The 13059-nt window shown below is 35.3% G+C and overlaps 1 non-coding gene and 1 pseudogene across 1 annotated transcript; one reads left to right on the top strand and one right to left on the bottom strand.

The window, feature by feature from the left end:
* Positions 1 to 1666: 1666 nt before the first annotated feature.
* LOC125578688 lies at positions 1667 to 1773 on the top strand. The gene has a single exon (XR_007316771.1). It is a non-coding gene; the product is annotated as a small nucleolar RNA R71 (small nucleolar RNA).
* Positions 1774 to 4670: 2897 nt separating this feature from the next.
* Positions 4671 to 6129, bottom strand: LOC106435825 (annotated as a pseudogene).
* Between the last annotated feature and the right edge of the window lie 6930 nt (positions 6130 to 13059).

Raw genomic sequence — 13059 nt, 5'->3', positions numbered from 1 at the left:
CTTGATGTCAAAGTGGAGGATGTTCTCTTTACCCAAATGGAGATCAATCGTGCCTTCCTTCACATTAACAATAGCTCCTGCTGTAGCTAAGAATGGCCTTCCTAGAATCAATGGATCTTGAGCCTCCTCACCCATCTCAAGCACCACAAAATCTGTAGGTATCTCATACCTTCCAATCTTCACAGGAAGGTCCTCTAAGATGCCCACAGGGTACTTCACTGAACGATCAGCTAACACCAGAGAGAGTCTACACTTCTTGTACTGAGTGAATCCAAGCTTCTTTGCAACAGACAAAGGCATCAAGCTGACACTAGCTCCCAAATCGCAGAGACTTTTCTCAAATACCATAGGTCCAAGAGCACAAGGTAGTGTGAAGCTTCCTGGATCCTCTAATTTCTCTGGAACATCAAGCCTCTGGATGATGGCATTGCACTCATGGGTAAGATTCATCATGCTTTCCATCTCCTTCTTCTTTGCAGCTACAACATCTTTCAGGAAATTGTTGTATTGAGGAATCAACATGAAAGCATCGATGATGGGCATTGCAACCTGAGCTTCACTCATTTGCTTCTCAAACAGAGCTTTGTATTTCTCTAGCAGCTGCTTCTTGAATCTACCAGGGAATGGAAGTTTGGGTTCATAGGGAGGAGGAACAAAAGAACTTTCACTTGCTGGAGTAACAACTTCACCATCCTTTACTGTCTTCTTCTCCTCTCCAACCTTTCCTTTACCTTTGGCTTCCACTATCTTCTCCAAGATCTCGTCATTGATCTTCTCATCAACAATCACCACTTCATCATCTATGTTGATGGCAACCCCCTCACCTAATTTCTCAGCATCCTTGGTGAGGGTTCTAGGAGGTAACTGCTTACCACTCCTAAGGGTGATAGCTTTGGCCTCCTTGGGATTTTGGTCAGACTTTCCAGGTAGAGATCCTTGCTGGCGATTCTGGTGAGTGTTCATGGAAGCAAATTGATTCTCTAAATTCCTGACTGTAGAAGCAAGGTGTGAGAATTTGTTGTTGAGCTCATTGTAGCTCCCATCAATCTTGGAATGAAGGTTCTTCAACTCATAACCAACTTGCTTCTCACTTCTAGTCTGAGACTCCAAGATTTGCTTCAGTAAGGTATCAGTGCTGCTCTCTTGAGGAGCAGAGGAACCAGACGAGGGGTTTTGCTGAGGCTGATAGCTGCCTTGCTGGTTGTTTCTTGGCGGATAGCCACTCTGCTGGTTGTTGGAATAGGACTTCTGTTGGTAGTTGTTGTACTGAAAGTTGGGTTCTTTCTTGTACCAGCTACCATTGTTGTTGATGAAACACAGCTCTTCCTGACCTTCCAAACCCTCAACTTCATGGACAATAGCTGGTGTCTCTTGGCTTGGGTTGCCGACAAAGTGCAGCTGCTCTTGGGTAGCTTTATCAGCAAGGAGGATGTCTATCTTATCCTGTAGAGCTTTCAACTCCTTCCTCGTTTGCTTATCCTCAGTTCTACTGCTTCTGTCGTGGTCTCCACTGTAGACTGCATCACTCTTTACCATGTTGTCAACCAGTTCTTCTGCATCCTCCTCAGTTCTCCCCAAGAAGAACCCATTGCTAGCTGTATCCAGTCTGGCTCTGTACTTAGGAAGAGCACCACGGTAGAATGTGCTCAGCAAGCTCTCCTTAGAAAAGCCATGGTGTGGGCATTGAGCTTGGTAGCCCTTGAATCTCTCCCAGGCTTCACTGAAGCCTTCCAAGTTCTTCTGTTGAAAGCTGGAAATCTCGTTTCTCAGCTTAGCAGTTCTTGAAGTAGAGAAGAACTTCTCCAAGAATGCTTTCTTGCAGTCATCCCAAGTAGTGATGGAGTCACTGGGTAGAGACTTCTCCCACTGACGTGCCTTATCCCCCAAAGAGAAAGGGAATAGCTTGAGCTTTAAGGCATCTTCGGACACACCATTGGTTTTTGACAACCCACAGTAGCTGTCGAACCTGTCCAAGTGATCAAATGGATCCTCTAGAGCCAAGCCATGATACTTGTTGTTCTCGATCACGTTGAGGAGTCCTGATTTGATCTCAAAGTTGTTGGCTGCCACAGCGGGTGCTCGGATTCCCAATCTATGACCATGAATGTTGGGGCGGTCGTAAGTGCCAATGGGTCGAGCTGCTCGCTGTTGGTTTTGAGGTATGTCTCCCATATCAGTACTCAATCTCTGCAAGTGAGCCTGTTGCTCTTCTTCTCTTCTATTTCTAGCACACTCTCTCTCTAAAGCTCTGATGTCTGCAGCTATTGGAACTAGGTTTGATGGACCCCTGCTCCTCAAGTTCATACACCTGTAGATTAAAGGGAGGTGAAGAAAGAGAATCAGTAACAAAAGAAAATAAAAATGACTTAGTCTCAAGCAAGTGACTAAATCTCAATGTTCAAATCTACTCAGAATTTGGCAACGGCGCCAATTTGATGTTAGGAGTTTTCAAGGCTCCTAAGACAAATGTTGTAGTATAAAAGATTGTCGAACCAGTTCTGAGGGATATCAAAGCACTGAGAATGCAAGTACTCACTTAATCTAAGTGCAACCAATGATTTAGATGGGTTTTAAACTACTACTAAACTAGAAAGCAATAACAGAATGATACTTTCTTGACTAAGGGAAAAGAGAACTCATGGGCATAGGGATTAGACCTTGGGTGATCAAGTATCGAACTAAGGATGGCAAATGATCAATCAAACTATCAACCTTAAGCCTAGACACAATTCTAAGCAAGCTCTATGTCTAGATGAATGCTCATTTGCTAACATATCTCAAACATCAAATGTCTTTGGTTGAATAATATGAAAGCAATCATTACTAACAAGTCTATTAGCTATCTTAGTACCTTTAACAACAAATGTCTTTGGCAAAGTATACTAAAAGCCTAGGAGAGTTGTCTCGGGCATTTCATCGAACACCTTTCGGGTGAGAAATGCCTAAGGATCAACAACTGAGTGGCCAACTCAGAAGATGCATTATGATTACTCTACTAGCAAAGAAATATGAATGATCTACACTAAAACATCCTAGCTCTAACCTAATCACCCTTAATCTCCCTAACCCATGAATTCAAAAGGTGATTACTCACTAATCTCCATGATTCCTCTTAAACCCATATTGGATTTCAGATTAATCATGTAGAGAAACACAGGAAATAGATAAGAACACAGAATTCTCAATAATAAACTGATCAATTCATTCAAAAAGATCCCTTTCCAAAGGTTTTTGGTGGTTTTTCTAAGAACAAAGATGATCTGCCTCCTGGTGGCTTACAGAGTAATAAAACATAGGTTTAGAAAATAAAAACGTGCATAATGAAATGACCAAAATGCCCTTGAGAAATCACAAGTTCGAGCAGAAACAAAACACGGAGCGACCTCAGCCCGTCGCTCCGACAAGTCGCTCCAGGCTTCGGGAGCGACCTCGCTGTGTCGCTGCGAGAGGTCGCTCCGGGCTCGTTCTCGCGTCTCCGGGTGATGAAAACGCGAGCGACTTCTCCCTGTCGCTCTGGTATGGTCGCTCTGAGCTTCGGGAGCGACTTCAGCACGTCGCTCTGGAAGGTCGCTCCGAGGTGTAAATGTGTGTCTCCAGACGTGAAAACGCGAGCGACCTTGTGCAGTCGCTCTGGATGAGTCGCTCCGGGATGTGGTGCACAACGACCTCATGCCGTCGCTCCGAGAGGTCGCTCCGGCTGTGCTCGTCCAAAGATCACTCTTTTCACCTCTTTTGAGCTCCAAATAACCTTATGTGGTACTCCAGTACCTAATAGAGACTCATGTATGCAAAATGCAACCTAAACATGTCTGAATCCTAATCTATATGATGAAAATGCTCATGGATGAATGGATAAAACAATGCAAATATGCAAGATATCACCCACGCTGACACGTGGTTTAAAAACCCACTTAAAAACGCTCCCAAAAACACTTAGTTAAGGATCGGTAACCCTTAATTTATTTTGTTTTGAATTAATTAAATGGGTTATTTCCTTTAGTAACCCACTAAGGACCCGGCGTGAATGATGGTCTTAGGTAATAGTTACTTTATAGGGAATTATATTTTGTAAAATAAATCATTTAGACTTGTTGCTGAATTTATATGAAAAGTCAGGCTTGAGGTTTTAACCATTGACATAACAACAACCAAACAATGTTATTGTTAGGCATGTTGAATTTTAACAGTAATAAAAAACTGGGAGCTCATTGGTCTTCAAATGAATAGTTTCATAAAGGGAAAGAATATGATTTAAAAGAAAGTTAACAGAATATACAACGAGTTGACAATAAACAATTTTTGAAGCTTGACGACGTTTTCTTGGATACAGGTTACGTGATTACTCAATAGAAATTTCATAATTTTATACTTTTATTTACGGAAATAACACTATTCGTCGAAAGCCAAAACGAAACTGGAAAATAATTGACATGCCCCCAACTGAAATATATTGGTCCCTAAAATGCTTACAACATGTTTGGGCTCATATGGAGACAATATGTTCAATAATGCTAACAACTTGTTTGGGCTCCTTTGGAGACAATATATCTCCAATCATGTTTTGCGTTTGTTGTTGGTCTAAGAGCATATGCAATGGTGAGGTTCACCAATAAATCCTTAGGAATATTTTAGTAATATTTTTTTTTTTAGTTTTTGTTTGAATAGTTAAGGATTCAAATCAAAACAGGTCGTCCAATGGTGTTTTCGAAGATGGAGTCCTTAAGAAAAAAAATTATTAATTTTTTTTTAAAATTTGAAATTGAATCCTTTACTTTTGCCATTTTTATCATGCATCACTTTTGCTGAGACTATCTTCCCATAGCTTCCAAATATCTCTAGCAGCCTTGTTTCGTTGATTGCTTCACTCAAGTTCTTCACGTACAGGTTAAACCAACCAACATTAAACTTGACAACACAATTGTCTTTGTGCTTCTGTTTCAGCATCTCCATCCTTTCAGCTTTTCTCAAAGCCCTTCCAACAAACAACTTCTTCGATCCTAATTACCAAAAGAATGTTCCAAAATCAGAAACTCTTGTCTAATAACAATCTACTAAGTACCAGCTAAGTGCAGGCAAAGAAGTTAAGTTACCATGTGGTTTTCCATTGAGAGATTCCACAGCTTTCTTTGCATTCTCTGGATGGCAGAAGTTGACAAATCCGAAACCTCTCGATCTTCCCATACCATCCCTCATAACCACAACACTAGAGACCGTCCTACATTAGGAAAACATCGTATGGAGAAAATCCTCTGTAACACTCTCGAGCAGATTCTTCACATAAACGTTTGTGAACTCTTGATTCCCAGACATAGCAGCTCTTTCATCCCTGTTAATGAACTTAGCCACAAACCTGATAAAGAAACACACCAATTAAAACATTCATCATCAACCTTCAGAAGTGAACACAGTTCAACTTACAGTTTCTTGCCATCAACCATAGAGCCGTGGGAGGCAAGACGAGCAGCAACAGCAGATTGCTCCGTAGCAAACTGAACAAAACCGAAGCCTTTACTTTGGCCATTCTCCTCAGCTACTTTGCAAGAAAGTATGACTCCGAAGGGACTAAACATCCGCTCTAAGCAGCTGCTAGTGATGGAGCTGTCAAGATTCTTAACGAAGAGATTTCCCAATCCACTACGACGACGGTACGCAACATCTTTCTGAGACCACATTATATGCATCGTCTTCCCCTTCAGATTGGTGTGGTTCAAGCACGCCATCGCATTCGACGCTAACCGCAAGAAACACGATCAAAAAGAACTTATAAGAAAAGCGATTCATCATCAATCGCAAGAAAACCTAAACTAGAGATGATCGAATCAACACAGAGATTGAGTTTGTTTTTTTGTACCGGTGATGGCGGATTCGAAGTTGACGTAAGCGTAACGCAGTGATTTGCCGGTGACGGAGTCGCGGCAGAGATGAGCGGAGACGACGGGGACAGTCAAGGAGAATTTGGCGAATGATTTGCCTTTTCGTCTCAAGCTCTGATTTTTTTTTTCTCGCCTTCGATCGCAAAATTTTTTTTTTTAACAAAACCAAACACAATAGTTCACCGAGCCAACCATTAGACGCCACGTGCACAAGGACTTGATCCTTCTATCTCTTATTTACGGACTGATCCGTCATAATCTTAGCCCAAATATTAATATTATATTCCATTTGGGCTAAGGACTTGGGCTAAGGATTCGTCTTGGACTGCTGTTGCGGATGGTCTAAGTTTTGTGCCGGTTTAATTCGGTTATAAACTTTTTAAAGTATTCAAAATTTATAATCAATTCTTGTTGTAATATGATTTCTCATTTAAATTTGTATATAAACTAAAAACCAAATTACAATAAATTGATACTTGATACCTTCTAAATTTAGTTTATTCATTGCGGTTATGATCTTCATATTATTTGAGAATATGGACATCACAGTACATCACTTGCTTGTACTGTTGCACGCATGGTAGAGACTAGAGATCAGGAGCGGACCCATGTTAATACGTAGGGGTCACGTACATGCTCTTGATTACTTGGAGTCTTGGTAGGAGCATAGCCGTACTTCAAGCATAATTTTTTTTTTGAATTATACAGAGGTATCCTGGTTCCACAGAAGTGATCCAGACTAGTCACGTGATACCACGTGTCGGTTCTCTGTCCCTGGCGTTGCCGAAATGTTAATTCTTCAGTGGCCGGAATTCGAATCCAGATGGCGGTACTCACATGTGTAAGCCCTTTTACCACTAGAGCTAGAAGTTCTGGTTTACTTCAAGCATAATCAAAAAGGCTTTCGCTTAGGCCCTCCAAAATATATAGTTTTTTTGGCCTAAATTTCAGAAAATAGTTAGTAGAAATGGTTTAAATTTACCAATTATTTATTCAACCCAAGTTTAATTATTTAAATTGATTTTAGAAAAAATAGTAGTTTATTTTATTGTCAATTTTCCAAATTGAAAAAAAAATATGTAAACTCCTAAATAAATAGGAAAAAAGTGCGGTTACTTTATATTTTTCTTCTTCTATATATTCCTAAGTATTCAACTTACAATCTTCCTATCAATATGCATTTTGTATCAATCTTGAAGCAGCTTTAAAGCATGGAAATATTATGATGTTATTGAGGATAGATGATTTGTGTTTTGAACTGATGGTTCTAAAAGAGGCTTTACCACAAGATTACAAGAGACCTCGTGAAGTTTTGAACTTATTGAAAAGAAAGGAAGAGTGTTATCCAAATTCATGGATTATTTATTAACTATCATTAACGATTTCTGTTTCGGCCGCTATTGTTCAAAGAAGCTTTTCCAAGTTAAAATTAATAGTCTTATATGCGATCAACCATGTCACAAAAATGTTAAATGAACAAATAGAATTAGTTAAGAATATAGATTATGAGAATTTGGTTAAAGAGTTTATTGAAAAAGAGGGAAGAAAGATTTTGTCTTAATTTATTAAGTTATTGTTTTCTTTTTCTTAAAGCTTTTTTCAAATATATATTATACTCTTGTAAAATAATTATGAAAAAGGCTCTATTTTTATATTTGCCTCAGGCCCCATTAAACTTTTGCATGACACTAAGGTAAGGTAAAGATATACATATGAACATCAGATGTGTACAGAGATGAAGAAAGATGATGCCATTGGTGCAGATGTTGTTCTCTTTTCATTTTTTATTCCCCTTTTAGATGGAAAATGAGACTTCCATGAGCAATCTTAGTAAGATTAAACCCTAGGTTTATATGGATGCCCCCGGTCTATTGTTGCGCTTGGAGACTCGATAAACTACACGAGTTCTTCTTTGTTCAGAATAAAGATCATGGCAGTTGTTTGAATGATCAAGTAAGTAAAGCCTATGTTTGCCTTCCTTTCATATCCATTTAGTTCTCTTCTTAGTTCTTATACAACTTCGATTTTCAAGCAATGTGGTATCACTTCACAAGGTCTGAATGCAGTGGCTTTCTGATATTTCAACGACTTGGGCACTAAGTAAGTAAGTTGGATACACTTCAAAAGCACATGTACTGCTCCAAGCCCCCAAGGCCCGGTCAGTGTCACTTCCCATTTTGTGGCAGATTTTAAAATGAAAGTTTTGTCTCTTGACCTATGTGGCATTTAATCAAATGAAAATTTTATTTCCTGAGTTATCACCTGGCTTCTAACAAGCATCTGCTATGGACAAGAAGATATAGAATGATCTTGAAGATATTAGAGTATATCATAATTATGATGTAAATATATTATTTAGATTAAATAACCAAAATGGTTTTAGAAGCTTATAGCTTAGATTCATAGGCATATGATATGCTTGAATTGTAGAAGCACTAGGCTTGGATTCAGAAGTCTGTAATAGACTTGACAAACGGAAGCTCAATAGCTTAGATTCAGAGGTTCATGATGAACTTGAATGATAGAAACACTTGGTTTAAAAAAAAACATTTAAAAGAAGCTCAATGGCGTAAAATTGAAAAGAAGAAGAACCTCTATATGGCATGGCTTAATGAAAATAGAAAAAGCATGAACGGGGCCGAGCCGATTGTTAGATCATTGTAGCTCTGATACCATGTAAAGAATGATGAGAGTAGATGATTAGAAGAATATTGTATGGACTCTCATAAGTTTATATTTTATATATATTAATCGAGGATCATTTAAAAAGTTATAACCTTAAGTTTGTACTAATTAAAAATAGACCATGCTTAAATGTCACTTAATTAGCATGTCAATTTAGCTTATGTGTCAGTTTAAGAATCAATTGGAAAAAAAATGTTGATCCAAATTTAATTACTAGGGAATATTATATAGGCAATTCTCATAAATAGATCATTTTCAAGTTTTGGTCACAAAAATAGACCACAAAGAGGAAAATGAACAAAATGTTTCATTTAATAGGTAAAAAGACACTAATACTCTAGATATATAAAAAAATAAAAAAAATAAAATAAAATAAAATAAAAAAAATAAAAAAATAAAAAAAAAATTTTAATAGTTTTAGATTATATGTTTTCAAATTCGAACATTTTTATAAAAACAATTTTTGAATTTTTTTTTCGAAATTTTTTTTATTTTTTTCTAATTTTCTTTTTGTAATTCGAAAATACTTTTTGAAACTATTTTTAAAAATTTTATTTTCAAATTTTTAATATTTATTTTCTGTTGTATAAAATTTTAAACCTCAAACCCAAATCCCCACCCCTTAATTCTAAATCCTAAGGTTTAGATTAGTTAACCCTAGGGGTATAAGTATATATTTACCTCTTTAATGAAACATTTTGGTCATTTTGATTCTTAGAGTCTATATTTGTGATATAAACTTTTCTAGTGTTATCCTAAGGTATTTCCCCTATTATATTAACCCAAAGTATAAGAAGCGTGTATTCTTTCTTTAAATACAAGCTACGGAATTACCTAATATGATTAACATATATATGATAATTAATGACTATGAATAATAAAGATTTGATAACAATTTTTCCATTTTTCTTCATTTTTGTTTAATTTTATATTATTAAAAAAATTAAACAATAACATTAACCATATAATAAAAAGTTAGATTTTTTTATATGTTATTTTTTCTTTTTAAATGATTCTAAAATACAAAAATGAGGAAACCTTATATGTTATATTTTAAAAAAATTTAAAACGAATTTAAATTACAAAAATGAGAAAACCTTATATTTTTTCAAAATGACTTTAAATTACAAAAAATGTAATTTTTCCTTAAGCATACGACTAAAAGATTAAAATGACATGTATCAATTTAATGGTTGATCTGAAACCTTTCAAAACCATATGGAAAATAAAAGTCAAAATAATTCAACTGTGAAACAATACTGTTCACTTTTTTTAAAGAATGTGTTCGGTGGAAAAAAAATAAGGTCTTGGTGTTATAATTTGTTTCTTCAATTTGATCAATCCATGATATATTAATTATAGTTTAGTTCTACAATTTTTAATAAAAATTGATATGGTCCATCGTAAATAAATTATATAATAACAACAAAAAGCATTATATATGTATAAATAAAATGATCAAATATATAAAAAAGTTGTCGATAATATATACGAATAAACTAACCATGCGCAAAGCGCATGTCTTATCCTAGTACAACTTATTTTTGGGTTCACCCCATAGGGTGAACCTCTAGGTTCACCAACTAATAGGATTGCGTTATTTCATATTCGATATCTTCTAGAAAAAGAAACAAAATATTGTCAAATTATATTATGTTTTTTAAAAAAAATTAAATATAATAAATAAAAATAATAGTAGTTACAAAAAAAGAATTTTTTGAAAAAATATTTTTAACTTCGTCTGCAAAACACTAAACCTTAAATCCTAAACCCTTGGACAAACCCTAAAACCTAAATAAAAAACACTAAACATTAAAACTCTAAACCCTAAACCCTAAAATCTAAATCATAATCCCTAAACCATTGAGTGTTTTAGTGATTTTGATTTTGATTTTATGATTTATCCAAGGGTTTAGAGTTTTCCAAAGGTTTAGGTTTTGTGATTTAGGTTTAGGATTCTGGCATTTTGCTGACAACGTTAAAAATATTTTTTTTTGTAACTACTACTATTTTTTTATTTTTTAAACATAATATAATTTGACAATATTTTATTTCATTTTTTTAAAATATATCGAATATGAAATAACAAAATCATATTGGTTGGTAAACCTATAGGTTCACCCTATGGGATGAACCCAAGAATAAGTTTTTATATATACTATGATTTACTAAACTATTGGGGTGATTGGTGTTGGTTGTAAGTGCTCTACACAGCCATAATTCTTTCTAGAGCAATAAAATCAAAGCAATCAAGCTTTATTAATAAAAACTAAAGATAGAGCCTAAAATCTTTTAAAAAAAATATATATAATAATTATAGAAATCAATTTTTATACAGTTTTAGGTTTACTGCTTTTAAAACTTTAAAATAAACCTACAACAATAAAATTTAAGGCTAAAACTACGAAATCTACAATTTAAATCTTAAAGCAAAAATTCCAAAGTTACAACATCTCTGTCAATCAACCCCTATGATAGATACGAATATATAAAAATCTAAATAATAAATACATAATATTTTTACATCATAATTATGATATACTCTAATATCTTCAAGATCTTTCTATAGAAGAAACAACAACTCAACTATGCAGATAGCGATTCAGGTATATTCTTGTGAATTGTGATCCAAACTTATATCTGTGGGGACTTTTTGAGCTCTTTATGATATCATAATATCCTTCTTTTAAAGTTTATTCAAATCAGCTTGCAGAAGCTCTGTTTATGAATCCGGAAAAGGCAACTACAATTCTACAAAAGAGCTCTAGAACTGCTCGGTCCAGACTTTGACGCTGCTGACTACAAGTACAAGGTAATATGTTCTTGCATTAGTAATATATATGACAATTCAAATCAATATCTATTGAAGGAAACAGAAGAAATTATACTCTCTTTTGGGATCAAATAGGTTACTGGAGCATCGTATTTAAGATTGATGTTTTTAATGAAATCTGGTACAAATTGTTGTTACTCACCGGCCAATCATCCACTGGTACGGTACACTCCACTGGTACGGTACACTCCCAAAAACACTCGTATCCAGTTTTTTTTTAGCTAACTCTTGTGGCGTTTACTGGTGTTCTTTAAGTCATATACTCCTATGATATATATAACCAAATTTGTTGATTCAGGACACATCTACCTCTGCGTGGAGAGACTAATGTTTACAATTGTGATAGGAGAAGAGTTACGCCGCAGAACGCAAGGCCAGACGCTTATACAGCATGCTAGAAATCAAAAGCGGAATCTTCATATTTCAAGTTTGTTTGATTACACCGAAAAACAGCACCGCCTTGTTATCTTCTAGACATGTTTTTGCGTGTTGTTTAATATAGTTTGAATCATTATGGTCAATGTAAAAGTTGACCGCTATCATTCTATGTAAATTTGCCGTTTGACCAAGAATAATAGACATTCTCGGAAGTTCACATTATCCATGTTTAAGACTAAATCGACTTGGTCTAGTATTGCTTATAAATTGCAAAGGAAATTGAAGAGCTTCTATCATCTTCTTTCCAGCATGATTCATGATGCATCATCACCCTACGAACATTTTAAGTGTCATATGAGTTTTAAGAGAGGCATATTTGGTGTGGGGGAGGAGAACCAACAAAGACCGTTTCTTCCAAAGCCTGACGTGGGCAACAAAAGCCAACGATTGAGATTAAGAAAAGATCAACTAGAACATGTTGACAAAAAGAACCCAAAAGAATCCAAGTCTAACATTAATTATACTTTTCCAAGAAAAGATATGATACACACGTATTATACGGTAATGTTTGTATCTATGTATTCAACTGTGTTTAGACATGTACGAATCTTAAATATTCATAATAAGTCTTCTATTGACTTTGTTTGGTTCGTGGAAAATAAATACAACATACGCCCACGCGCACTACAGTTACCTCTCCTCATCTTCTCTCATTTTCCATTGTTTCCATTTTTTTTCTTTATTGGTTCAAAATATATAATATGAACATTCTATTCACAACATATATTATGAACGTTATAGTTATCGATTCTTTTTATTGACATATACTTTTAATCTGAATATGAAGTTTATAAGCACATTGGAAAATAAAAAGAAGGCCAAGAGCTACGTTTAAGATAGTTTAAGTACACTGATCTTTCATCAACATGCCACTAGTGCAAACCAAACAAATGAAGACATAATGGAAACACATAAACATTTGGTTGCATCGTTGTATATGATGACTTGAAGTGTATACCGGTCTAGATAGAATGAAAACGAACATTGAAACCGTAACGTGAGACATTTTCTTGTGAAATATTCACACCACGCAATTCACGCGCGTGAGGCCAAATGTACAAATACATTTTTTTTGTCGACATGTACAAATACATTTAGTTACGCAAAGTGGAACCTTCTGCAAATTAAATATTACATTTCTATATACTGTTTAATATTTTATTAATAGTCATTTCGTCATTTGATTTGGGAAATTTCTAAATAATTTCAAGCCGGATAATACTCCGAATA

Source organism: Brassica napus, chromosome A9, assembly GCF_020379485.1.
Source record: "Brassica napus cultivar Da-Ae chromosome A9, Da-Ae, whole genome shotgun sequence".
In the NCBI taxonomy this organism is placed as follows: Eukaryota; Viridiplantae; Streptophyta; class Magnoliopsida; order Brassicales; family Brassicaceae; genus Brassica; species Brassica napus.
Note: the sequence above shows the minus strand (reverse complement) of the source record. Positions and strands in the feature narration are given on the sequence as shown.